Source organism: Olea europaea, chromosome 3, assembly GCF_002742605.1.
Source record: "Olea europaea var. sylvestris chromosome 3, O_europaea_v1, whole genome shotgun sequence".
In the NCBI taxonomy this organism is placed as follows: domain Eukaryota; kingdom Viridiplantae; phylum Streptophyta; class Magnoliopsida; order Lamiales; family Oleaceae; genus Olea; species Olea europaea.
Window position 1 is genome coordinate 23,845,670 of NC_036239.1, and position 26,937 is coordinate 23,872,606.

The following is a 26,937-nucleotide window of genomic DNA, read 5'->3' on the forward strand; positions in this document are numbered from 1 at the left end:
GTTTGTTCGTTTCTAGGGAATTGCTAGTCTAATTGGATTGGAATCGAGCCAACGAAATGTGGCTTTTGATTTCTTGACAACTTCGAGTTTGTTCATTTTTTACAAATCACTTGTCAAATTCGATTGGAATTGGGCCAATGAAAAGTGGCATTCGATTTCAGGATAACTCCAGTTTGTTCATTTTTGACAAATTGCTAGCCTAATTCGATTGGAATCGAGCCAATGAAAAGTGGTTTTTGATTTCATGATAACATCTGGTTTCTTCATTTTTGGCAAATCGCTAGTCTAATTTGATTGCAATCGAGCCGATGAAAAGTGGTTTTTGGTTTCATTATAACTTCGGGTTTGTACGTTTTTGGTGAATTGCTAGTCTAATTTGATTGGAATCGAGCCAATGAAAGGTGGCTTTTGATTTCGTGATAACTTTGAGTTTGTTCGTTTTTTGACGAATTGCTAGTCTAATTCAATTGGAATCGAGCCAGCGAAAAGTGGTTTTTAATTTCATGATAACTTCCGGTTTGCTCATTTTTGGTGAATTGCTAGTCTAATTCGATTGGGATCAAGCCAATGAAAATTGGCTTTCGATTACAGGATAACTTCGGCTTCGTTCGTTTTTAGCGAAATGCTAGTCGAATTCGATTGGAATTGAGCCAACGAAAAGTGGTTTTTGGTTTCATGATAACTTCAGGTTTGTTCGTTTTCAGGGAGTTGCTAGTCTAATTCGACTGGAATCGAGCCAATGAAAAGTGGTTTTTGATTTCATGATAACTTTGGGTTTGTTCATTTTTGACAAATCACTAGTCGAATTTGATTGGAATCGAGCCAATGAAAAGTGGTTTTTGATTTCATGATAACTTCGGGTTTGTTCATTTTTGGTGAATTGCTAGTCTAATTCGATTGGAATTGAGCCAATGAAAAGTGGTTTTTGATTTCAAGATTACTGCGGGTCTTTTGCTTTTGGGGAATTGCGAGTCTAATTTGATTGGAATCGAGCCGATGAAAATTTGTTTTTGATATCATGATAACTTTGGGTTTGTTCATTTCTGGGGAATTGCTAGTCTAATTCGATTCGAATCGAGCAAATGAATAGTGGCTTTTGATTTCAGGATAACTTCTAGTTCGTTCATTTTTGATGAATCGCTTGTCAAATTCGATTGGAATTGAGCCAATGGAAAGTAGTTTTCGATTTCATGATAACTTCGGATTTGTTCGTTTTTGGCGAATTGCTAGTCTAATTCGATCGGAATCGAGCCAATGAAAAGTGGTTTTTGATTTCATGATAACTTCGGGTTCGTTCATTTTTGGTGAATTACTAGTCTAATTCGACTGGAATCGAGCCAATGAAAAAGTGGTTTTTGATTTCATCATAAATTTGGGTTTGTTCATTTTTAGCGAATTGCTAGTCTAATTCGACTGGAATCGATCCAATGAAAAGTCATTTTTGATTTCATGATAAGTTTGGGTTTGTTCATTTTTGGCGAATTGCTAGCCTAATTCGATTGGAATCGAGCCAATGAAAAGTGGTTTTTGATTTCATGATAACTTCAGGTTTCTTCATTTTTGGCAAATCGCTAGTCTAATTTGATTGCAATCGAGCCGATGAAAAGTGTTTTTTTTTTATTTCAAGATAACTTCGGGCTTGTTCATTTTGGACGAATTGCTAGTTTAATTTGATTGGAATCGAGCCGATGAAAAGTGGTTTTAGGTTTCATTATAACTTCGGGTTTGTACATTTTTGGCGAATTGCTAGTCTAATTTGATTGGAATCAAGCCAATGAAAGGTGGCTTTTGATTTCGTAATAACTTCGTGTTTGTTTGTTTTTGACGAATTGCTAGTCTAATTCGATTGGAATCGAGCCAGTGAAAAGTGGTTTTTAATTTCATGACAACTTCGGGTTTGCTCTTTTTGGCGAATTGCTAGTCTAATTCGATTGGGATCGAGCCAATGAAAATTGGCTTTCGATTACAGGATAACTTCGGCTTCGTTCGTTTTTAGCGAAATACTAGTCGAATTCGATTGGAATTGAGCCAACGAAAAGTGGTTTTTGATTTCATGATAACTTCAGATTTGTTCATTTTCAGGGAGTTGCTAGTCTAATTCGACTGGAATCGAGCCAATGAAAAGTGGTTTTTGATTTCATGATAACTTCAGGTTTGTTCGTTTTTGGTGAATTGCTAGTCTAATTCGATTGGAATTGAGCCAATAAAAAGTGGTTTTTGATTTCAAGATTACTACGGGTCTTTTGTTTTTGGGGAATTGCTAGTTTAATTTGATTGGAATCGAGCCGATGAAAAGTTGTTTTTGATATCATGATAACTTTAGGTTTGTTCGTTTCTAGCGAATTGCTAGTCTAATTCGATTGGAATCGAGCAAATGAAAAGTGGCTTTTGATTTCTTGATAACTTTGAGTTTGTTCGTTTTTGATGAATCGCTTGTCAAATTCGATTGGAATCGAGCCAATGAAAAGTTGTTTTTGATTTCATGATAACTTCGAGTTTGTTTGTTTTTTACGAATCACTAGTCTAATTCGATTGAAATCGAGCCAATGAAAAGTGGTTTTTGATTTCATGATAACTTCGGGTTCGTTCGTTTTTGGCGAATTGCTAGTCTAATTAGATTCGAATCAAGCTAATGAAAAGTTGATTTTGATTTCATGATAACTTCGGGTTTGTTTGTTTTTGGCAAGTTGCTAGTCTAATTCGATTGGAATCGAGCCAATGAAAGGTGGCTTTTGATTTCATGATAACTTTGTGTTTGTTCATTTTTGACGAATCGCTTGTGAAATTCGATAGGAATTGAGCCAATGAAAAGTGGCATTCGATTTCAGGATAACTTCGGCTTCATTCATTTTGGACGAATTGTTAGTCGAATTCGATTGGAATCGAGCCAATGAAAAGTGGTTTTGATTTCATGATAACTTCGAGTTTGTCCATTTTTTGCGAATTGCATGTCTAATTCGATTGGAATCGAGCCAATGAAAAGTTGTTTTTGGTTTCAAGATAACTATGGGTCCTGTTATTTTTGGCGACTTGTTAGTCTAATTCGATTGAAATCAAGCCAATGAAAAGCTGTTTTTGATAACATTATAACTTCGGATTTGTTCATTTTTGGCGAATAGCTAGTCTAATTCGATTGGAATCAAGCAAATGGAAAGTGGCTTTTGATTTCATGATAACTTCGAGTTAGTTTATTTTTGACGAATCGCTTGTCTAATTCGATTGGAATCTAGCCAATGAAAAGTTTTTTTTGATTTCATGAAATCTTCGAGTTTGTTCGATTTTGAAAAATCGTTAGTCTAATTCTATTGGAATCGAGCCAATGAAAACTGGTTTTTTGATTTCATGATAACTTCGGGCTCGTTCATTTTTGGCGAATAGCTAGTCTAATTCGATTCGAATTGAGCCAATGAAAAGTTGTTTTTGATTTTCATTTTTGGCGAATTGCTAGTCTAATTCGATTGGAATCGAGGCAATGAAATGTGGCTTTTGATTTCATGATAACTTCGATTTTGTTCGTTTTTGACGAATCGCTTGTCAAATTCGATTGGAATTGAGCCAATGAAAAGTGGCATTTGATTTCAGGATAACTTCAGCTTCATTCATTTTTGCCGAATTGCTAGTCGAATTCGATTGGAATCGAGCCAATGAAAAGTGTTTTTTGATTTCATGATAATTTCGGGTTCGTTCGATTTTGGCGAATTACTAGTCTAATTCGATTGGAATCGAGCCAATGAAAAGTTGTTTTTGATTTCATGATAACTTCGGGTTTGTTCATTTTTGTCGAATTGCTAGTCTAATTCGATTGGAATCGAGCCAATGAAAAGTTGTTTTTGATTTCATGATAACTTCGGGTTTGTTCATTTTTGTCGAATTGCTAGTCTAATTCGATTGGAATCGATCCAATGAAAAGTGGTTTTTGGTTTCAAGATAACTATGGTTCTTTCTATTTTTGGCGAATTGCTTGTCTAATTCGATTGGACTCGAGCCGATGAAAATTTATTTTTGATAACATTATAACTTCGGGTTTGTTCGTTTTTGGCGAATAGCTAGTCTAATTCGATTAGAATCGAGCAAATGAAAAGTGGCTTTTTATTTCATGATAACTTCGAGTTTGTTCATTTTTTACGAATCGCTTGTCAAATTCGATTGGAATCAAGCCAATGAAAAGTGGTTTTTGATTTTATGATATCTTCGAGTTTGTTCGTTTTTGACAAATCGCTAGTCTAATTCGATTGGAATCGAGCAAATGACAACTGGTTTTTGATTTCATGATAACTTCAAGTTTTTTCATTTTTGATGAATTGTTAGTCTAATTCAATTGGAATCGAGCGAATGAAAAGTGGCTTTTGATATCATGATAACTTCGGATATGTTCATTTCTAGCGAATTGCTAGTCTGAGTCGATTGGAATCTAGCCATTGAAATGTGGCTTTTAATTCATGATAACTTCGAGTTTGTTCATTTTTTATGAATCGCTTGTCAAATTCAAATGGAATTAAACCAATGAAAAGTGGTTTTTGATTTCAGGATAACTTTGAGTTTATTCGTTTTCGGCAAATTAATAGACTAATTTGATTGGAATCGAACTCCAGTTTGTTCATTTTTGGAGAATTGCTTGTCTAATTCAATTGGAATTGAGCCAATGAAAAGTGGTTTTTAATTTCATGATGAGTTTGGGTTCGTTTGTATTTGGCGAATTGGTAGCCCAATTTGATTGGAATCGAGCCAATGAAAAGTGGCTTTTGATTTCATGATAACATCGGGTTTTTTCATTTTTAGCGAATTTCTAGTCCAATTTGATTCGAATCAAGCCAATGAAATGTGGTTTTTGATTTCAAGATAACTTCGGGTTTGTTCGTTTTAGGCGAATTTTTAGTCTAATTCGATTGGAATCGAGCCAATGAAAAGTGATTTTTGATTTCATTATAAACTTCGGGTTTGTTCATTATCGACAAATTGCTAGTCTAACTCAATTCGAATCGAGACAATGAAAGGTGGCCTTTGATTTCATGATAACTTCGAGTTTGTTCCTTTTTGATGAATTGCTAGTCTAATTCGATTGGAATCGAGCCAGTGAAAAGTGGTTTTTAATTTCATGATAACTTCAGGTCTGTTTGTTTTTTGTGAATTGTTGGTCTAATTCGATTGTGATCGAGCCAATCAAAATTGGCTTTCGATTTCAGGATAACTTCGGCTTCATTCATTTTTAGCGAATTGCTAGTCAAATTCAACTTGAATCGAGCCAATGAAAAGTGGTTCTTGATTTCATGATAACTTCAGGTTTGTTCATTTTTGGGGAATTGCTAGTCTAATTCGACTAGAATCGAGCCAATGAAAAGGGGTTTTTGATTTCATGATAACTTTGGATTTGTTCGTTTTTGACGAATTGCTAGTCGAGTTCGATTGGAATCGAGCCAATGAAAAGTTGTTTTTGATTTCATGATAACTTCAGGTTTGTTCGTCTTTAGCGAATTACTAGTCTAATTCGATTGGAATCGAGCCGATGAAAAGTTGTTTTTGATTTCATGATAACTTCGGGTTTTTTGATTTTTGTCGAATTGCCAGTCTAATTCGATTGGAATCGAGCCAATGAAAAGTGGTTTTTGGTTTCAAGATAACTATGGGTCTTTTTATTTTTGGCGAATTGCTTGTCTAATTCGATTGGAATCGAACCAATGAAAAGCTGTTTTTGATAACATGATAACTTCGGGTTTGTTCGTTTTTGGCGAATAGCTAGTTTAGTTCAATTAGAATCAAGCAAATGAAAAGTGGCTTTTTATTTCATGATAACTTCGAGTTTGTTTGTTTTTTATGAATTGCTTGTCAAATTCGATTGGAATCAAGCCAATGAAAAGTGGTTTTTGATTTCATGATATCTTCGAGTTTGTTCGTTTTTGACAAATCGATAGTCTAATTCGATTAGAATCGAGCAAATTACAACTGTTTTTTGATTTCATGATAACTTCGAGTTTTTTTGTTTTTGATGAATCACTAGTCTAATTCGATTGGAATCGAGCCAATGAAAAGTGATTTTTGATATCATGATAACTTCGAATTTGTTCATTTCTAGAGAATTGCTAGTTTGAGTCGATTGGAATCGAGCCATTGAAATGTGGCTTTTGATTTCATGACAACTTCGAGTTTGTTCATTTTTTATGAATCGCTTGTCAAATTCAAATGGAATTGAGCCAATGAAAAGTGGTTTTTGATTTCATGATAACTTCGAGTTTTTTCATTTTCGGCAAATTAATAGACTAATTTGATTGGAATCGAACTCCGGTTTGTTTGTTTTTGGCGAATTACTAGTGTAATTCGATTGGAATCGAGCCAATGAAAAGTGATTTTTGATTTCATGATGAGTTTGGGTTCGTTCATTTTTGACGAATTGGTAGCCTAGTTTGATTGGAATCGAGCCAATGAAAAGTGGCTTTTGATTTTATGATAACATCGGGTTTTTTCATTTTTTGGCGAATTTCTAGTCTAATTTGATTGGAATCGAGCTAATGAAAAGTGGTTTTTGGTTTCAGGATAATTTCTGGTTTGTTCGTTTTAGGCAAATTGCTAGTCTAATTCGATTGGAATCGAGCCAATGAAAAGTTGTTTTTGATTTTATTATAAACTTCGGGTTTGTTCATTATCGGTGAATTGCTAGTCTAATTCGATTCGAATCGAGACAATGAAAGGTGGCTTTTGATTCATGATAACTTCGAGTTTGTTCCTTTTTGATGAATTGCTAGTCTAATTCGATTGGAATCGAGCTAATGAAAAGTGGTTTTTAATTTCATGATGACTTCGGGTCTGTTTGTTTTTTGCGAATTGCTGGTCTAATTCGATTGCGATCGAGCTAATGAAAATTGGCTTTCGATTTCAGGATAACTTCGGCTTCATTCGTTTTTAGCGAATTGCTAGTCAAATTCGATTGGAATCGAGCCAATGAAAAATGGTTCTTGATTTTATGATAACTTCAGGTTTGTTCGTTTTTGGGGAATTGCTAGTCTAATTCGACTAGAATCGAGCCAATGAAAAGTGGTTTTTGATTTCATGATAACTTTAGGTTTGTTCGTTTTTTACGAATTGCTAGTCGAGTTCGATTGGAATCGAGCCAATGAAAAGTTGTTTTTGATTTCATGATAACTTCTGGTTTGTTTGTTTTTAGCGAATTAGCGAATTACTAGTCTAATTCGATTGAAATCGAGCAAATGAAAAGTTGTTTTTGATTTCAAGTTAACTACGTGTAATGTCACAAAATTTCATAGATTAGAATTTAATTTAGGTGTGCTATATTTTAATATTTTGAAAGTTTGGGGACTAAAGTATATATAAAGTAAATTTCGATTTCATTTGGCTTAAAATGTAGATACTAATGGGGCGATAATAAATATATGAGTATTGGGCTCGTTGGATAGGTCATAATTAATCATGCATGTTAGGCTCGAGGAAAAAGTTAATTTGGATTAGTGGAGCCCAAATTATCGAGGTCGAAAGATAGAGCTTTACAATTATATTCTAATTAATTATTTAATTAATTTAATTTTCTCTCAAGTCACGTGAAAGGAATGAAGAATCTTTGTTAAGTTAGGATTGAATATTTTAATAATAATAAATATATTTAAGAAGAGAGAGAGAGAGAGACTTTATTTATTCCAATTTGTTGGCCACGTGTGGGAGAGGTATTGCTCGTTGAGTGATATAGTTGGTTGACAAGATTTGGTCAATTATTTTATTTCAAAAAGTTTGTTTCCCAAATTTATCATACTCCTATCCTACTACTACTCGTATCCTCAACTACACACCCACTTTGTTAGACTAGATAATGTGGGATATATTTATAGATGTATATCAAAAGAAGACATATGTATAAGCAAACGGTTGTACAGAAAGAAGAGTGTTGAAATTAGGTAAATTACAGACTCCATATTTATGCAGTGTAAAAGGAATATTACTTTATACCTTAAAAAAAAAGGTTTAAAAATACTTATACCTGTGGTATTGGAATTTAAAACAGGAAGTCAATTTCAAACAATATAAATTCTTGAAGCAGCGAGAAGGATTTTTGGAGCTTGATTTCTTGGGTTTTGTGATCCAAAAATTTTAAAGATCTAATAAGGTAGGATATGAGGTGCAGTGTTTTTATGTCCCATTTAAATATTTTTTTCATGCTGATGAATTTTATACTCATGAAAGTTAAAGTTATAATATGATATGTTATGATGTGAATGATATGGCCATTCCGGTACAACAATATGATATGATATGAGCTCCTACCGGATTTTAAAGATATGGGACGGTATGGTTTTTCTGATGCATGTTTTAAAATTTTTATACGGGACTGCACCGTTAATTTTTATATCCTACTGAGTATTTCCACGTACTCACCCTTTTCCCTACTCCTCACAGATTAGAACGGGTCGTTGGTTGGCGGACAATGCGGTGGAGTTGTGATGCCAGAAATTATGGAATTCAAGATCAATAATTTCTGAGTAACATGATTAGGAAGTTTGATTTATTTATTTTTCTTCATGTTATTTCAGTTTTATCTTCATGTTAAATTTGAAGTTTAATATTTGGAACATAGTTCAATTAATTATGTTTTCCATAGACTTTATTTATTTTATATATGGAACTAGAAAAATTTTCATGTAGAATGTTTGACATAATTTATTTAATTATGAAATAAATGTTTTAGTAACGATTCCAAATCTTTAAATTTTTTGTCGTTAAACTGCGGCTCTTTTCGTTTTTGGTGAATCGCTGGTCTAATTTGATTGGAATCGAGCCAATGAAAAGTTGTTTTTGATATCATGATAACTTCGAATTTGTTCGTTTCTGGCGAATTGCTAGTCTAATTCGATTGGAATTGAGCAAATGAAAAGTGGTAATGTGAACCCCATAGCAACGTTGACTACGAAACCCACAACGAGATTGATGAACCCAAGAAAGCCAAATTAATCCAAAGTTTAGGATTAAACCAAAAGAAAGTCGAACCAAATAACCCAACAAGAACGACGCTTGAAAGACCCCTTGATCACGCAATCCAAGAATTAAATCCGGTTGTTTGAACGCCACAAGTTAACACTTGATAAGTTCGAAATTGTTCAATGAAGAACGATGAAGAGAAGACAATACGTCTCACTTTAATTCAATATCAATAATGTTAAAGATTTTTAACAATTGAATGGAAACTCTTATTTATACTAAACCTAAAAACTAGGTAAAAATCGTGCAAAAGGCGAGTATAATCTCCAAAATATGGAAAAGAATCAAAATCTAACAAAATATGAAAAATTGCCAAAATTGGAAAATTCGCCAAATTTTTGGCCTGTGCGTCGCATGGTGTAAATCCATGCGGTCGCATGGTTCAACTGAAATTGCACTTTTGGTTTTCGGTATGCATGTGTGCGGTTGCATGTGGTTTTGCCTGTGCGGCCACATGGTGTTGTCTTCAGCCTCCGCTTTCATCGCTTGATAACAAATTGATTCAAGTTGATTCGGCCTTCGACCCGAACATGAAAGTTTCTCCATTTTGAGTCCTGAACATGGTTCCATCAATGGTTTCTTGAACGAGCAATCCCATCACTTGTTTCACTTGCTTTGCCCTTGATCGCATCATTGGTCCGCCATCGACTATCAACAGGTCTCATCTCGCACTTGCCTTCGTCGGGCTCGACTCCTGGATCATATCATCGCCTCCCTCTTCAAAAGGATTCATCCTCAAATTTGAACCTGCATCAAACAGAGAGAGATCAGATACATTAAAAGTAGCTGAAACATTGTACTCACCTGGAAGGTCCAACTTGTAAGCGTTGTCGTTTATCTTTTCAATCACTTGAAATAGACCATCACCCCTAGGTTGCAACTTGGACTTCCTCTGCTCCGGAAACCGCTCTTTCCTAAGGTGCACCCAAACCCAATCTCCTGGCTCGAATGTCACGTGCTTCCTACCTTTGTTCGCCTGTGACGCAACCAACTTACTTTTGTTTTCAATTTGCACTTTTACCTTTTCATGGAGTGACTTAACCAATTCCACCTTCTTTTTGCCATCTAAAATACCACGTTCGTTCACAGGTAAAGGAATCAAATCCAATGGAGTTAGTGGATTAAAACCATATACAATTTCAAATGGAGAATATGACGTAGTAGAGTGAACAGCTCGATTGTATGCAAATTCAACAAATGGTAGACACTCCTCCCAACTCTTCAAATTTTTATTGATTACTGTGCGTAACAATTGTATCATAGTCCTATTCACTACCTCGGTCTGCCCATCTGTTTGTGGGTGACAAGTTGTGGAAAATAGTAACTTAGTGCCTAAATTACCCCACAAAACTCTCCAAAAGTGACTCAAAAATTTGACATCCCGATCCGACACTATACTTCTAGGAACCCCATGTAAGCGCACAATCTCTTTAAAGAATAAGTCAGCAATATTCATGGCATCATCAGTTTTGTGACATGGTATAAAATGTGTCATTTTGTTGAACCTATCTACAACCACAAAAATAGAATCCCAACCTTTCTTAGTCCTAGGTAAACCCAAAACAAAGTCCATCGAGATATCAACCCAAGGCTCACTAGGTGTAGGTAAAGGTGTGTACAAACTTTGTGGTAAAACCTTAGATTTAGCCTTTTTACAACCTATACATCGACTACAAATTCGCTCAACATCACTTTTCATCTTAGGCCAATAAAGATGCTCCTTCAATACATCTAAAGTCTTTTGAACCCCAAAGTGTCCCATCAATCCACCACTATGTGCCTCCCTTACTAACAATTCTCGAATATAACAATTAGGAACACATAACCTATTTTCTTGAAATAAATACCCCTCATGCCTAAAGAACCTATCAACTGCCCCTTTTACGCATGAAAAATAAATATCCGAAAATTCAACATCTTTTTCATACAATTCCTAAATATGTTCAAACCCAAGTAACTTAGAATCAAGAGTAGTTAGCAATACGTACCTTCATGACAATGCATCCGCCACCACATTTTCCTTACCTTGTTTATACCGAATGACGTATGGAAAGGTCTCAATGAATTCCATCCACCGTGCATGCCTCTTTTTCAATTTAGCTTGTCCCCACAAGTGCTTTTGTGACTCATGGTTAGTGTGTATTACGAACTCCTTCGGCCATAGATAATGTTGCCAAGTCTCCAAAGCTCGAACAAGTGCATAAAGTTCTTTGTCATATGTAGGATAATTTAAAGCAGCTCCACTTAGTTTCTCGCTAAAGTATGCAATAGGCCTTCGATCCTGCATTAAAACTACTCCAATCCCTATTCCTGATGCATCACACTCAATCTCGAAAGTTTTATCAAAGTTAGGTAATACCAAAACAGGTGCTTCACACAATCTACCTTTAATAGTATTAAATGCAAGTTCCTATTCATCACCCCAATGAAAACCTACACTCTTTTTAACTACTTTCGTGAGTGGTGTGGTGATAGTGCTAAAATCCTTCACAAATCGCCTATAAAAACTAGCCAAACCATGAAAACTCCTAACTTCCATTATGCTTTTAGGTGTCGGCCAATCTCTAATAGCTTTTATCTTTTCATCGTCTACTTCTATCCCATTAGCACTAACCACAAAACCAAGAAAAATAACTCTATCCATACAAAACGTGCATTTCTTAAGATTAGAGTAGAGTTGTTCTTTCCTTAAAATAATTAGCACACATTTTAAATGTTCCAAATGCTCTCCTAGGTTTTTGCTATAGACTAAGATGTTGTCAAAATAAACCACAACAAATTTTCCTATAAAAGCACATAAAACATGATTCATTAAATGCATAAAAGTGCTAGGTGCATTTGTGAGTCCAAATGGCATAACCAACCATTCATATAAACCATATTTAGTTTTAAAAGCCGTTTTCCATTCATCACCCTCCCGCATACAAATTTGATGATACCCGCTTTTTAAATCAATTTTAGAAAATATGCAAGAACCATGTAATTCATCAAGCATGTCATCTAACCTAGGTATAGGGTGACGATACTTTACCGTTATGTTGTTGATAGCCCTACAATCCTCGCACATTCGCCATGTTCCATCCTTTTTTGGTACAAGCAAAATCGGTACCGCACAAGGACTCATGCTTTCCTTCACGTATCCTTTGCTCATCAATTCCTCAACTTGTTTTTTAAGCTCCTTGGTTTCCTAGGGATTACTTCGATAAGCCGGTTGATTTAGAATGACAGCTCTGGGTATGAAGTCAATTTGATGTTCAGTGCCTCGAATAGGCGGTAATCCACTTGGTGCATCCTCTGGAAATACATCGTCGAATTCCTGCAACAAAGACTTAGCCAAACTAGGGAGGAGTGGGTTAGTTTCCTCAAAATTGAGGAGTGATTCCTTATAAACGAACAAGATCATCTCTTTCCTCTCAACTACAGCCCTCCTCAAATCACTCTCTTTTGCAAAGAGCTTTTCTCGTGTTTTCTCTCTTCTCTTGGGGCATTCTCTTTCTTTTCTCTCTTGTGATTGCTCTCTCTTTTTCTCTCTAATGGCTATCTTGACATTTTCTCTCTTTTTCTCCAACTCACTATTTGCTCTCATTTTTTCTAACTCTTTTGCTCTCCTCTCTTCCTCCTCAATTTTAATTGGTCCTCATAGATTTGCACCAGTGTTAATGGCACAAGAGTAATGGTCCTTCCATCCTTAATGAAACTATATCGATTTTTGTACCCATCATGCATAGCTTTCCTATCGTATTGCCATGGTCGCCCCAATAAAATATGTCCCGCTTGCATTGGCACCACATCACACACTAACTTTTCCTTATAACTCCCAATTGACAAATTAAGTAACAGCCTTCGATTCACCCTCACCTCGCCACTCTCATTCAACCATTACAATTTATAAGGTCTCGGGTGTCTCAACAATGTTAAACCCAATTTTTCTACAAGAGATACGCTAGCTACATTAGTGTAACTACCACCATCAATTATAACACTATATACCGTATTGTTGACATGGCATCGAGTGTGGAAAATGTTCTCCAGTTGCAAATCCAAGTCATCCGCTTTGACATGAGTAGTGAGAGCTCGCCTTGTGACTAATAGATCCCCAACCGGCCCTTCAACTTTTTCTTCTTCACTAACACCTTCCAACGTCGGCATGTCATCAAACTCGCCATCACTATCGCTCACAATCTCTCCATTATCCTGCAACACCATCGCCCATTTGTTTGGGTATTGAGAAGCAATATGCCCCGTTCCCAAACACCTAAAACATTTGATGTCCCGATTGCATGACGGTTGTGCCTCCGATTTTGATATTAGTTTGCTAGAATTTTCATCCTTGCCCTTTTGCCAGTCATTTTTACATCTAGGTGCAGCCCCACTTTTGTTGTTGTCATCCCACTTCGATTTCCATGTTGGATTAGTAGTCGAAGTACCTAACGGTTGCCTAGACGTCCCCTTCCTCTTCAATTGCCTCTCGACCTTCATTGCCACATGTAACATGTCCTCGATTTCCACATAATGTTGCAACTCTACAATGTTTGCAATATCCCGATTTAACCCATTCAAGAACCATGCCATGGTAGCTTCCCGATCTTCCTCCACATTAGCCCGAATCATAAGAAATTCCATCTCCTTGTGATAATCCTCTATGCTTTTCGATCCTTGATACAAACCTTGCAATTTTTGATGGATTTCCCTATAATAGTGACTCGGAACAAACCTCCTTCTCATCAACATCTTCAACTCATCCCAAGTGCTAATTGGCCTTTCTCGACCCCTACGCCATGATGTAAGTACTTGATCCCACCAAGATATCGCGTAATCCACGAATTCATGCACCGCCAATTTTACCTTTTTCTCCTCCGAACAATTATAGCACTCAAAAATCATCTCAGCCTTCCTTTCCCAATCTAAATATGCTTCCGAATCTCTTCTCCCCTTAAATTGTAGAATAGTCATTTTAATACTCCCCAAATTTCCATCTACATCTTTCCATCCTTCCATCCTATCACCCCTATGCCTCGCTTGACCCATATTAATGTCATTTTCATCAACATCATCCTCATCACTATGATACTCATCCCACCTTCCTCTCCTAGATTCACGCCTACCCGGCCCCCTAGCATTTGACATCTCCACTTGTCCCCGGCTAAGATTAGCAATTGTAGTACCCATTTGTGCCATCCATTCCCCTTGCCTATCCACCTTCTCCCTAACATCACCAAGTACCCTTTCAAACCTCCTTATCATGTCCTCCGATGCATTGTTGTCATTACTGTTTCGACTTGAATTAGAACCTTCTCTTTTCGTCATCATATCACACAATTTTTTTATGCCTCACAAAGATTTCACTCGAAAAACACTCACTATGGCTTTTTCCCTCTATTAAACTCACCACTCGGCCTTTTACCACTCAAAGTCTCCCTCCAAGCACTTCAAAGAACCAAGTGAACTAAATCAATTATTTTACCGACAATTCAAACAAACCGAATATTAATCAAAGACCACGAGACTCAAAGGACTTGAATAAGTGGAATAGATGAATGTTTTGACACGAATATGTGAATAGACTCAAAAGAAGAATGAAAGACTCGAACCCAATTGAATATCCCAAAAATCAAACACAATTTATGAATTGTTGTTGGTAGAAAAAAAAATCAAACAATGATATCAAATTTATATATATATATATATATTTGTTTTTTGTGAACAATACTTCGAGATGAACAGTACCTCGAATGTACAGTAACCCTTTTTTTTTACTCCTTGATGAAAGAAGGTGAGTAAACTACCAACAACTCGACAAAACAATGAAAAGAAAACAAGAATGAAGAAAAACTAAGAAAGAAAAATTAACAACCCAAACAAATAAAGAAAAGATATAACCTTCAATTAATTTGGAGCCAAAGCTCTAATACCAACTGATGCGAACCCCGTAGCAACATTGACTATGAAACCCACAATGAGATTGACAAACCCAAGAAAGCCAAATCAATCCAAAGTTTAGGATTAACCCAAAAGAAAGTCGAACCAAAAAACCCAACAAGAACGACGCTTGAAAGACCCCTTGATCACGCAATCCAAGAATTAAATCCAGTTGTTTGAACGCCACAAGTTAACACTTGATAAGTTCGAAATTGTTGAATGAAGAACGATGAAGAGAAACAATACGCTTCACTTTAATTCAATATCAATAATGTCAAAGGTTTTTAACAATTGAATGGAAACTCCTATTTATACTAAACCTAAAAACTAGGTAAATATCATGCAAAAGGTGAGTATAATCTCCAAAATATGGAAAAGAATCAAAATCTAACAAAATATGAAAAATTGCCAAAATTGGAAAATTCGCCAAATTTTTGGCCTGTACGGCCGCATGGTATAAATCCATGCGATCGCATGGTTCAACTGAAACTGTACTTTTGATTTTCGGTATGCATGTGTGCGGCTGCATGTGATTTTACCTGTGCGGCTACATGGTGTTATCTTCAGCCTTTGCTTTCATCGCTTGATAACAAAATGATCCAAGTTGATTCGGCCTTCGACCCAAACATAAAAGTTGCTCCATTTTGAGTTCCGAACATGGTTCCATCAATGATTTCTTGAACGAACAATCCCATCGCTTGTTTCAATTGCTTTGCCCTTGATCGCATCATTGGTCCACCATCGACTATCAACGGGTCTCATCTCGCACTTGCCTTCGTCGGGCTTGACTCCTGGATCATATCAAGTGGCTTTTAATTTCATGATAACGTCAAGTTTGGTCATTTTTTACGAATCACTTGTCAAATTCGATTGGAATCGAGCCAATAAAAAGTGATTTTTGATTTCATGATAACTTCAAGTTTGTTCATTTTTGACGAATCGCTAGTCTAATACGATTGAAATCGAGGCAATGAAAAGTGGTTTTTGATTTCATGATAACTTCAAGTTAGTTCTTTTTTACGAATCGACAGTCTAATTTGATTAGAATCGAGCCAATGAAAAGTGGATTTTGGTATCATGATAACTTCGGGTTTGTTCATTTTTGGTGAATTGCTAGTCTAATTCGATTGGAATCGAGCCAATGAAATGTGGCTTTTGATTTTTAGATAACTTTGAGTTTGTTCATTTTTTACGAATCGCTTGTCAAATTTGATTGGAATTGAACCAATGAAAAGTCATTTTTGAATTCATGATAACTTCAAGTTTGTTCATTTTCGACAATTTTCTAGTCTAATTAGAGTGGAATTGAGCCAATGAAAATTGGTTTTTGATTTCAAGATAACTTCGGGTTTGTTCATTTTAGGCGAATTGCTAGTCTAATTCGATTGGAATCGAGCCAATGAAAAGTGGTTTTTGATTTCATGATAACTTCGGGTTTGTTCATTTTTGGCGAATTGCTAGTTTAATTCGATTGGAATCGAGCCAATGAAAGGGGGCTTTTGATTTCATGATAACTTCAAGTTTGTTCATTTTTGGTGAATTACTAGTCGAATTCGATTGGAATCGAGCCAATGAAAAGTTGCTTTTGATTTCATGTTAACTTTAGGTTTGTTCATTTTTGACGAATTGCTAGTCGAATTTGATTGGAATCGAGCCAACGAAATGTTATTTTTGATTTTATGATAACTTTGGGTTTGCTCATTTTTAGCGAATTGCTAGTCTAATTCGATTGGAATCGAGCAAATGAAAAGTCGCTTTTGGTTTCATGATAACTTCGAGTTTGTTCATTTTTGACGAATCGCTTGTCAAATTCAATTGGAATCGAGCCATGAAAAGTGGTATTTGATTTAATGATAACTTCAAGTTTGTTCATTTTTGAAGAATCGATAGTCTAATTCAATTGAAATCAAGCCAATGAAAAGTGGTTTTTGATTTCATGAAGACTTCCAGTTTGTTCGATTTTGACGAATCAGTAGTCTAATTCGATTAGAATCGAGCCAATGAGAAGTGGCTTTTGATATCATGATAACTTCAGGTTTTCTTTGTTTCTAGTGAATTGCTAGTCTAATTCGATTGGAATCAAGCCAATGAAATGTGGCTTTTGATCTCATGATAACTTCGAGTTTGTTCATTTTTGAGGAATCGCTTGTCAAATTCGATTGGAATCGAACCAATGAAAAGTGGTTTTTAAATTCAGGATAAATTGGAGTTTGTTTGTTTTCGACGATTCGCTAGTCTAATTCAATTTGAATCGAGCCTAGGAAATTTGATTTTTGATTTCAAGATAACTTTGGGTTTGTTCATTTTAGGCAAATTGCTAGTCTAATTCAATTGGAATTGAGCCAACGAAAAGTGGTTTTTGATTTCATGATAACTTTTGGTTTGTTCATTTTTGGCGAATTGCTAGTCTAATTCAATTGGAATCGAGCCAATGAAAATTGGCTTTCGATTTCATGATAATTTCGACTTCATTCATTGTTGACGAATTGCCAGTCGAATTCGATTGTAATCGAGCTAATGAAAAGTGGTTTTTGATTTCATGATAACTTCAGGTTTGTTCATTTTTGGCGAATTGCTAGTCTAATTCGACTGGAATCGAGCCAATGAAAGTGATTTTTGATTTCATGATAACTTTGGATTTTTTCATTTTTTACGAATTGCTAGTCGAATTTGATTGGAATCGAGCCAATGAATAGTTGTTTTTGATTTCATGATAACTTTGGGTTTGTTCGTTTCAGGCGAATTCCTAGTCTAATTCATTTGGAATCGAGCAAATGAAAAGTGGCTTTTGATTTCATGATAACTTTGAGTTTGTTCATTTTTTATGATCCGCTAGTTTAATTCGATTGAAATCGAGCCAATGAAAAGTGGTGTTTGATTTCATGATAACTTCAAGTTTTTCATTTTTAATGAATTGGTAGTCTAATTCGATTCGAATCGAACCAATGAAAAGTAACTTTTGATATCATGATAACTTCAGGTTTGTTTGTTTCTAGCGAATTGTTAGTCAAATTCGATTGGAATCGAGCCAATAAAATGTGGCTTTTGATTTTTAGATAAATTCGAGTTTGTTCGTTTTTTACGAATCGCTTGTCCAATTCGATTGGAATTGAACCAATGAAAAGTGGTTTTTGAATTCATGATAACTTCGAGTTTGTTCGTTTTTTATGAATCGCTAGTCTAATTCGATTGGAATCGAGCTAATGAAAAAAAAATTTTGATCTCAAGATAACTATGAGTTATTTCATTTTTGGCGAATTGCTAGTCTAATTCGATTGGAATCGAGTCAATGCAAAGTTGTTTTTAATATCATGACAACTTTGGCTTTGTTCATTTTTTTGCGAATTGCTAGTCTAATTTGACTGGAATCGAGCTAATGAAAAGTGGTTTTTGATTACAAGAAAACTACGGGTCTTTTCATTTTTGGCGAATTGCTAGTCTAATTCAACTAGAATTGAGCCAAAGAATAGTAGCTTTTGATATCATGATAATTTTGGGTTTGTTCATTTTTGGCAAATTGCTAGTCTAATTCAATTGGAATCGAGCCAATGAAAAGTGACTTTTGATTTCATGATAACTTCGAGTTTGATCATTTTTGACGAATCGCTTGTCAAATTCGATTGGAATCGAGCCGATGAAAAGTGGTTTTGGATTTCATGATATCTTCGAGTTTGTTCATTTTTTAGCGACTCGCTAGTCTAATTCGATTGAAATCGAGCCAACGAAAAGTCATTTTTGATTTCATGACAACTTCGAGTTTGTTCATTTTTTATGATTTGCTAATCTAATTCGATTGGAATGGAGCCGATGAAAAGTGGTTTTTGATATCAAGGTAACTTTAGGTCAGTTCGTTTTAGGCAAATTGCTAGTCTAATTCGATTTAAATCGAGCCAATGAAAAGTTGTTTTAATTTCATGATAACTTCGGCTTTGTTCATTTTTTGCGAATTTCTAGTCTAATTCGACTGGAATCGAGCTAATGAAAAGTGGCTTTTGATTTCAAGATAACTACGGGTCTTTTCATTTTTGGCGAATTGCTAGTCTAATTCGATTGGAATCGAGCCATTGAAAAGTTGTTTTAGATATCATGGTGACTTCGGGTTTGTTCGTTTCTGATGAATTGCTAGTCTAATTCGATTGGAATCGAGCTAATGAAAAGTTGTTTTTGATTTCATGATAACTTCGGGTTTTTTCATTTTTGGCGAATTGCTAGTCTAATTCGATTGGAATCGAGCTAATAAAAAGTGTTTTTGATTTCAATATAACTACGGGTCTTTTGATTTTTGGCGAATTGCTAGTCTAATTGGATTGGTATCAAGCCAATGAAAAGTTATTTTTGATATCATGATAACTTCGGGTTTGCTCGTTTTTGGCAAATCGCTAGTCTAATTCGATTGGAATCAAGCAAATGAAAAGTGGCTTTTGATTTTATGATAAGCTTGAGTTTATTTGTTTTTGAGGAATCGCCTATAAAATTCAATTGGAATCGACCAGAATCGACCCAATGAAAAGTTGTTTTTGATATCATGATAACTTCGGGCTTGTTCATTTCTGGCGAATTGCTAGTCTAATTCGATTGGAATCGAGCCAATGAAAAGTTATTTTTGATTTCATGATAACTTCGGGTTTTTTCCTTTTTGGCGAATTGCTAGTCTAATTCGATTGGAATCGAGCTAATCAAAAGTGTTTTTGATTTCAAAATAACTACGGGTCTTTTGATTTTTGACGAATTGCTAGTCTAATTCGACTGGTATCGAGCCATTGAAATGTTATTTTTGATATTATGACAGCTTCGGGTTTGCTCGTTTTTGGCAAATTGCTAGTCTAATTCGATTGGAATCGAGCAAATGAATAGTGGCTTTTGATTTCATGTTAAGTTCGAGTTTATTCATTTTTGAGGGATCGCTTGTAAAATTCGATTAGAATCGAGCCAATGAAAAGTGGTTTTTGATTTCATGATAACTTCGAGTTTGTTCATTTTTGACGAATCGGTAGTCTAATTTGATTCGAGTCGAGCCAATGAAAAGTGACTTTTGATATCATGATAACTTCAGGTTTGTTTGTTTCTAGCGAATTGCTAATCTAATTCGATTGGAATCGAGCTAATGAAATGTGGCTTTGGGTTTTTAGATAAATTCGAGTTTGTTCGTTTTTTACGAATCGCTTATCCAATTTGATTGGAATCGAACAAATGAAAAGTGGTTTTTGAATTCTTGATAACTTCGAGTTTGTTCGTTTTTGACGATTCGCTAGTCTAATTCGATTGGAATCGAGCCAATGAAAAAAAATTTTGATTTCAGGATAACTACGAGTCGTTTCATTTTTGACGAATTGTTAGTATAATTCGATTGGAATCGAGCCAATGAAAAGTTGTTTTTGATATCATGATAACTTCGAGTTTGTTCATTTTTGACGACTACTCAAATTCGATTGGAATCGAGCCAATGAAAAGTTGTTTTTGATTTCATGATAACTTTGGGTTTGTTCGTTTCAGGCGAATTGCTAGTCTAATTCGTTTGGAATCGAGCAAATGAAAAGTGGCTTTTGATTTCATGATAACTTCGAGTTTTTTTATTTTTGACGATTCGCTAGTCTAATTCGATTGGAATCGAGCCAATGAAAAGTTGTTTTTGATATCATGATAACTTCAGGTTTGTTTGTTTCTGGCGAATTGCTAGTCTAATTCGATTGGAATCGAGCCAATGAAATGTGGCTTTTGATTTTTAGATAAATTCGAGTTTGTTCATTTTTTACAAATCGCTTGTCCAATTCGATTGGAATCGAACCAACGAAAGGCAGTTTTTGAATTCATGATAACTTCGAGTTTTTTTATTTTTGACGATTCGCTAGTCTAATTCGATTGGAATCGAGCCAATGAAAAAAAATTTTGATTTCAATATAACTACGAGTCGTTTCGTTTTTGACGAATTACTAGTCTAATTCAATTGGAATCGAGCCAATGAAAAGTTGTTTTTGATATCATGATAACTTCGAGTTTGTTCATTTTTGACGAATTGCTACTCAAATTTGATTGGAATCGAGCAAATGTAAAGTGGTTTTTGATTTCAAGATAACTTCGGGTCTTGCCATTTTATGGGAATTGCGAGTCTAATTCGATCGGAATCGAGCCGAAGAATAGTGGCTTTTGATATCATGATAATTTTGGGTTTGTTCGTTTCTGGCGAATTGCTAGTCTAATTCAATTGGAATCAAGCTAATGAAAAGTGACTTTTGATTTCATGATAACTTCGAGTTTGTTCGTTTTTGACGAATTGCTTGTCAAATTCGATTGGAATCGAGCCGCTGAAAAGTGGTTTTGGATTTCATGATATCTTCCAGTTTGTTCATTTTTTAGCGACTCGCTAGTCTAATTCGATTGAAATCGAGCCAAAGAAAAGTCGTTTTTGATTTCATGACAACTTCGAGTTTGTTCATTTTTGATGATTCGCTAGTCTAATTCGAATGGAATCGAGCCAATGCAAAGTTGTTTTTGATATCATGATAACTTCGAGTTTGTTCATTTTTGACGAATCGCTACTCAAATTCGATTGGAATCGAGCCAGTGAAAAGTGGTTTTTGATTTCAAGATAACTTCGGGTCTTTTCATTTTTGGGGAATTGCAAGTCTAATTCGATTGGAATCGAGCCAAAGAATAGTGGCTTTTGATATCATGATAATTTTGGGTTCGTTCATTTTTGGCGAATTGCTAGTCTAATTCAATTGGAATCGAGCCAATGAAAAGTGACTTTTGATTTCATGATAACTTCGAGTTTGATCGTTTTTGACGAATCGCTTGTCAAATTCGATTGGAATCGAGCCGATGAAAAGTGGTTTTGGATTTCATGATATCTTCGAGTTTGTTCATTTTTTAGCGACTCGCTAGTCTAATTCGATTGAAATCGAGCCAATAAAAAGTAATTTTTGATTTCATGACAACTTCGAGTTTGTTCATTTTTTATGATTTGCTAATCTAATTCGATTGGAATCGAGCCAATGAAAAGTGGTTTTTGATATCAAGATAACTTTAGGTTAGTTCGTTTTAGGCGAATTGCTAGTCTAATTCGATTTGAATCGAGCCGATGAAAAGTTGTTTTAATTTCATGATAACTTCGGCTTTGTTCATTTTTTGCAAATTGCTAGTCTAATTCGACTGGAATCAAGCTAATGAAAAGTGGTTTTTGATTTCAAGATAACTATGGGTCTTTTCATTTTTGGCGAATTGCTAGTCTAATTTTTATTGGAATCGAGCTAATGAAAAGTTGTTTTTGATATCATGATATCTTCGGGCTTGTTCGTTTCTGGCGAATTGCTAGTCTAATTCGATTGGAATCAAGCCAATGAAAAGTTATTTTTGATATCATGATAACTTCGGGCTTGTTCATTTCTGGCGAATTGCTAGTCTAATTCGATTGGAATCGAGCCAATGAAAAGTTATTTTTGATTTCATGATAACTTCGGGTTTTTTCCTTTTTGGCGAATTGCTAGTCTAATTCGATTGGAATCGAGCTAATCAAAAGTGTTTTTGATTTCAAAATAACTACGGGTCTTTTGATTTTTGACGAATTGCTAGTCTAATTCGACTGGTATCGAGCCATTGAAATGTTATTTTTGATATTATGACAGCTTCGGGTTTGCTCGTTTTTGGCAAATTGCTAGTCTAATTCGATTGGAATCGAGCAAATGAATAGTGGCTTTTGATTTCATGTTAAGTTCGAGTTTATTCATTTTTGAGGGATCGCTTGTAAAATTCGATTAGAATCGAGCCAATGAAAAGTGGTTTTTGATTTCATGATAACTTCGAGTTTGTTCATTTTTGACGAATCGGTAGTCTAATTTGATTCGAGTCGAGCCAATGAAAAGTGACTTTTGATATCATGATAACTTCAGGTTTGTTTGTTTCTAGCGAATTGCTAGTCTAATTCGATTAGAATCGAGCTAATGAAATGTGGCTTTGGATTTTTAGATAAATTCGAGTTTGTTCGTTTTTTACGAATCGCTTATCCAATTTGATTGGAATCGAACAAATGAAAAGTGGTTTTTGAATTCTTGATAACTTCGAGTTTGTTCGTTTTTGACGATTCGCTAGTCTAATTCGATTGGAATCGAGCCAATGAAAAAAAATTTTGATTTCAAGATAACTACGAGTCGTTTCATTTTTGACGAATTGCTAGTATAATTCGATTGGAATCGAGCCAATGAAAAGTTGTTTTTGATATCATGATAACTTCGAGTTTGTTCATTTTTGACGAATTGCTACTCAAATTCGATTGGAATCGAGCCAATGAAAAGTTGTTTTTGATTTCATGATAACTTTGTGTTTTTTCGTTTCAGGCGAATTTCTAGTCTAATTCGTTTGGAATCGAGCAAATGAAAAGTGGCTTTTGATTTCATGATAACTTCGAGTTTGTTCATTTTCTACGAGTCGCTAGTTTAATTCGATTGAAATCGAGCCAATGCAAAGTGGTTTTTGATTTCATGATAACTTCGAGTTTTTCATTTTTGACGAATCGGTAGTCTAATTCGATTCTAATCGAGCCAATGAAAAGTGACTTTTGATATCATGATAACTTCAGGTTTGTTTGTTTCTGGCGAATTGCTAGTCTAATTCGATTGGAATCGAGCCAATGAAATGTGGCTTTTGTTTTTTAGATAAATTCGAGTTTGTTCATTTTTTACAAATCGCTTGTCCAATTCGATTGGAATCGAACCAACGAAAGGCAATTTTTGAATTCATGATAACTTCGAGTTTTTTTATTTTTGACGATTCCCTAGTCTAATTCGATTGGAATCGAGCCAATGAAAAAAAATTTTGATTTCAATATAACTACGAGTCGTTTCGTTTTTGACGAATTACTAGTCTAATTCAATTGGAATCGAGCCAATGAAAAGTTGTTTTTGATATCATGATAACTTCGAGTTTGTTCATTTTTGACGAATTGCTACTCAAATTTGATTGGAATCGAGCAAATGTAAAGTGGTTTTTGATTTCAAGATAACTTCGGGTCTTGCCATTTTTTGGGAATTGCGAGTCTAATTCGATTGGAATCGAGCAGAAGAATAGTGGCTTTTGATATCATGATAATTTTGGGTTTGTTCGTTTTTGGCGAATTGCTAGTCTAATTCAATTGGAATCAAGCTAATGAAAAGTGACTTTTGATTTCATGATAACTTCGAGTTTGTTCGTTTTTGACGAATTGCTTGTCAAATTCGATTGGAATCGAGCCGATGAAAAGTGGTTTTGGATTTCATGATATCTTCTAGTTTGTTCATTTTTTAGCGACTCGCTAGTCTAATTCGATTGAAATCGAGCCAAAGAAAAGTCATTTTTGATTTCATGACAACTTCCAGTTTGTTCATTTTTTACGATTTGCTAATCTAATTCGATTGGAATCGAGCTGATGAAAAGTGGTTTTTGATATCAAGATAACTTTAGGTTAATTCGTTTTAGGCGAATTGCGAGTCCAATTCGATTTGAATCGAGCTAATGAAAAGTTGTTTTAATTTCATGATAACTTCGGCTTTGTTCATTTTTTTCCGAATTGCTAGTCTAATTCGACTGGAATCGAGCTAATGAAAAGTGGTTTTTGATTTCAAGAAAACTACGGGTCTTTTCATTTTTGGCGAATTGCTAGTCTAATTCGATTGGAATCGAGCCAAAGAATAGTGGCTTTTGATATCATGATAATTTTGGGTTCGTTCATTTTTGGCGAATTGCTAGTCTAATTCAATTGGAATCGAACCAATGAAAAGTGACTTTTGATTTCATGATAACTTCGAGTTTGATCGTTTTTGACGAATCGCTTGTCAAATTCGATTGGAATCGAGCCAATGAAAAGTGGTTTTGGATTTCATGATATCTTCGAGTTTGTTCATTTTTTAGCGACTCGCTAGTCTAATTCGATTGAAATCGAGCCAATGAAAAGTCGTTTTTGATTTCATGACAACTTCGAGTTTGTTCATATTTTATGATTTGCTAATCTAATTCGATTGGAATCGAGCCGATGAAAAGTGGTTTTTGATATCAAGATAACTTTAGGTTAGTTCGTTTTAGGCAAATTGTTAGTCTAATTCGATTTGAATCGAGCCAATGAAAAGTTGTTTTAATTTCATGATAACTTCGGCTTTGTTCATTTTTTGCGATTTACTAGTCTAATTCGACTGGAATCGAGCTAATGAAAAGTGGTTTTTGATTTCAAGATAACTACGGGTCTTTTCATTTTTAGCGAATTGCTAGTCTAATTCGATTGGAATCGAGCCAATGAAAAGTTATTTTTGATATCATGATAACTTCGGGTTTGCTCGTTTTTGCCAAATCGCTAGTCTAATTCGATTGGAATCAAGCAAATGAAAAGTGGCTTTTGATTTCATGATAAGTTCGAGTTTATTCATTTTTGAGGAATCGCTTGTAAAATTCGATTGGAATCGACCCAATGAAAAGTGGTTTTGATTTCATGATATCTTCAAGTTTGTCCGTCTTTGACGAATCGCTTGTCTAATTCGATTGAAATCGAGCCAGTGAAAAGTGGTTTATGATTTCATGATAATTTCAGGTTTGTTCGTTTTTGGCAAGTTGCTAGTCTAATTCAACTGGAATCAAAACAAAGAAAAGTGATTTTTGATTTCATGATAACTTTGGTTGTTTCGGTTTTTGATGAATTACTAGTCGAATTCGATTGGAATCGAGCCAATGAAAAGTTGTTTTTGATTTCATGATAAGTTTGGGTTTGTTCGTTTCAGACGAATTGCTAGTCTAATTCGTTTGGAATCGAGCAAATGAAAAGTGGCTTTTGATTTCATGATAACTTTGAGTTTGTTCATTTTTTATGAGTCGCTAGTTTAATTCGATTGAAATCGAGCCAATGAAAAGTGGTTTTTGATTTCATGATAACTTCGACATTTTCAATTTTGACGAATCGCTAGCCTAATTCGATTCGAATTGAGCCAATGAAAGTGACTTTTGATATCATGATAACTTCAGGTTTGTTTGTTTCTGGCAAATTGCTAGTCTAATTCGATTGGAATTGAGCCAATGAAATGTCGCTTTTGATTTTTAGATAAATTCGAGTTTGTTCGTTTTTTACGAATCGCTTGTCAAATTCGATTGGAATCGAACCAATGAAAAGTGGTTTTTGAATTCATGATAACTTCGAGTTTGTTCGTTTTTGACGATTCGCTAGTCTAATTCGATTGGAATCGAGCCAATGAAAAAGAAATTTTGATCTCAAGATAACTACGAGTCATTTTCATTTTTGGCGAATTGCTAGTCTAATCCGATTGGAATCGAGCCAATGCAAAGTTGTTTTTGATATCATGATAACTTCGAGTTTGTTCATTTTTGACGAATCGCTACTCAAATTCGATTGGAATCGAGCCAGTGAAAAGTGGTTTTTGATTTCAAGATAACTTCGGGTCATTTCATTTTTGGGCAATTGCAAGTCTAATTCGATTGGAATCGAGCCAAAGAATAGTGGCTTTTGATATCATGGTAATTTTGGGTTCGTTCATTTTTGGCGAATTGCTAGTCTAATTCAATTGGAATCGAGCCAATGAAAAGTGACTTTTGATTTCATGATAACTTCGAGTTTGATCGTTTTTGGCGAATCGCTTGTCAAATTCGATTGGAATCGAGCCGATGAAAAGTGGTTTTGGATTTCATGATATCTTCGAGTTTGTTCATTTTTTAGCGATCACTCGTCTAATTTGATTGAAATCGAGTCAATGAAAAGTCCTTTTGATTTCATGACAACTTCGAGTTTGTTCATTTTTTACGATTTGCTAATCTAATTCGATTGGAATCGAGCCAATGAAAAGTGGTTTTTGATATCAAGATAACTTTAGGTTATTTCGTTTTAGGCGAATTGCTAGTCTAATTCGATTTGAATCGAGCCGATGAAAAGTTGTTTTAATTTCATGATAACTTCGGCTTTGTTCATTTTTTGCAAATTGCTAGTCTAATTCGACTGGAATCAAGCTAATGAAAAGTGGTTTTTGATTTCAAGATAACTACGGGTCTTTTCATTTTTGGCGAATTGCTAGTCTAATT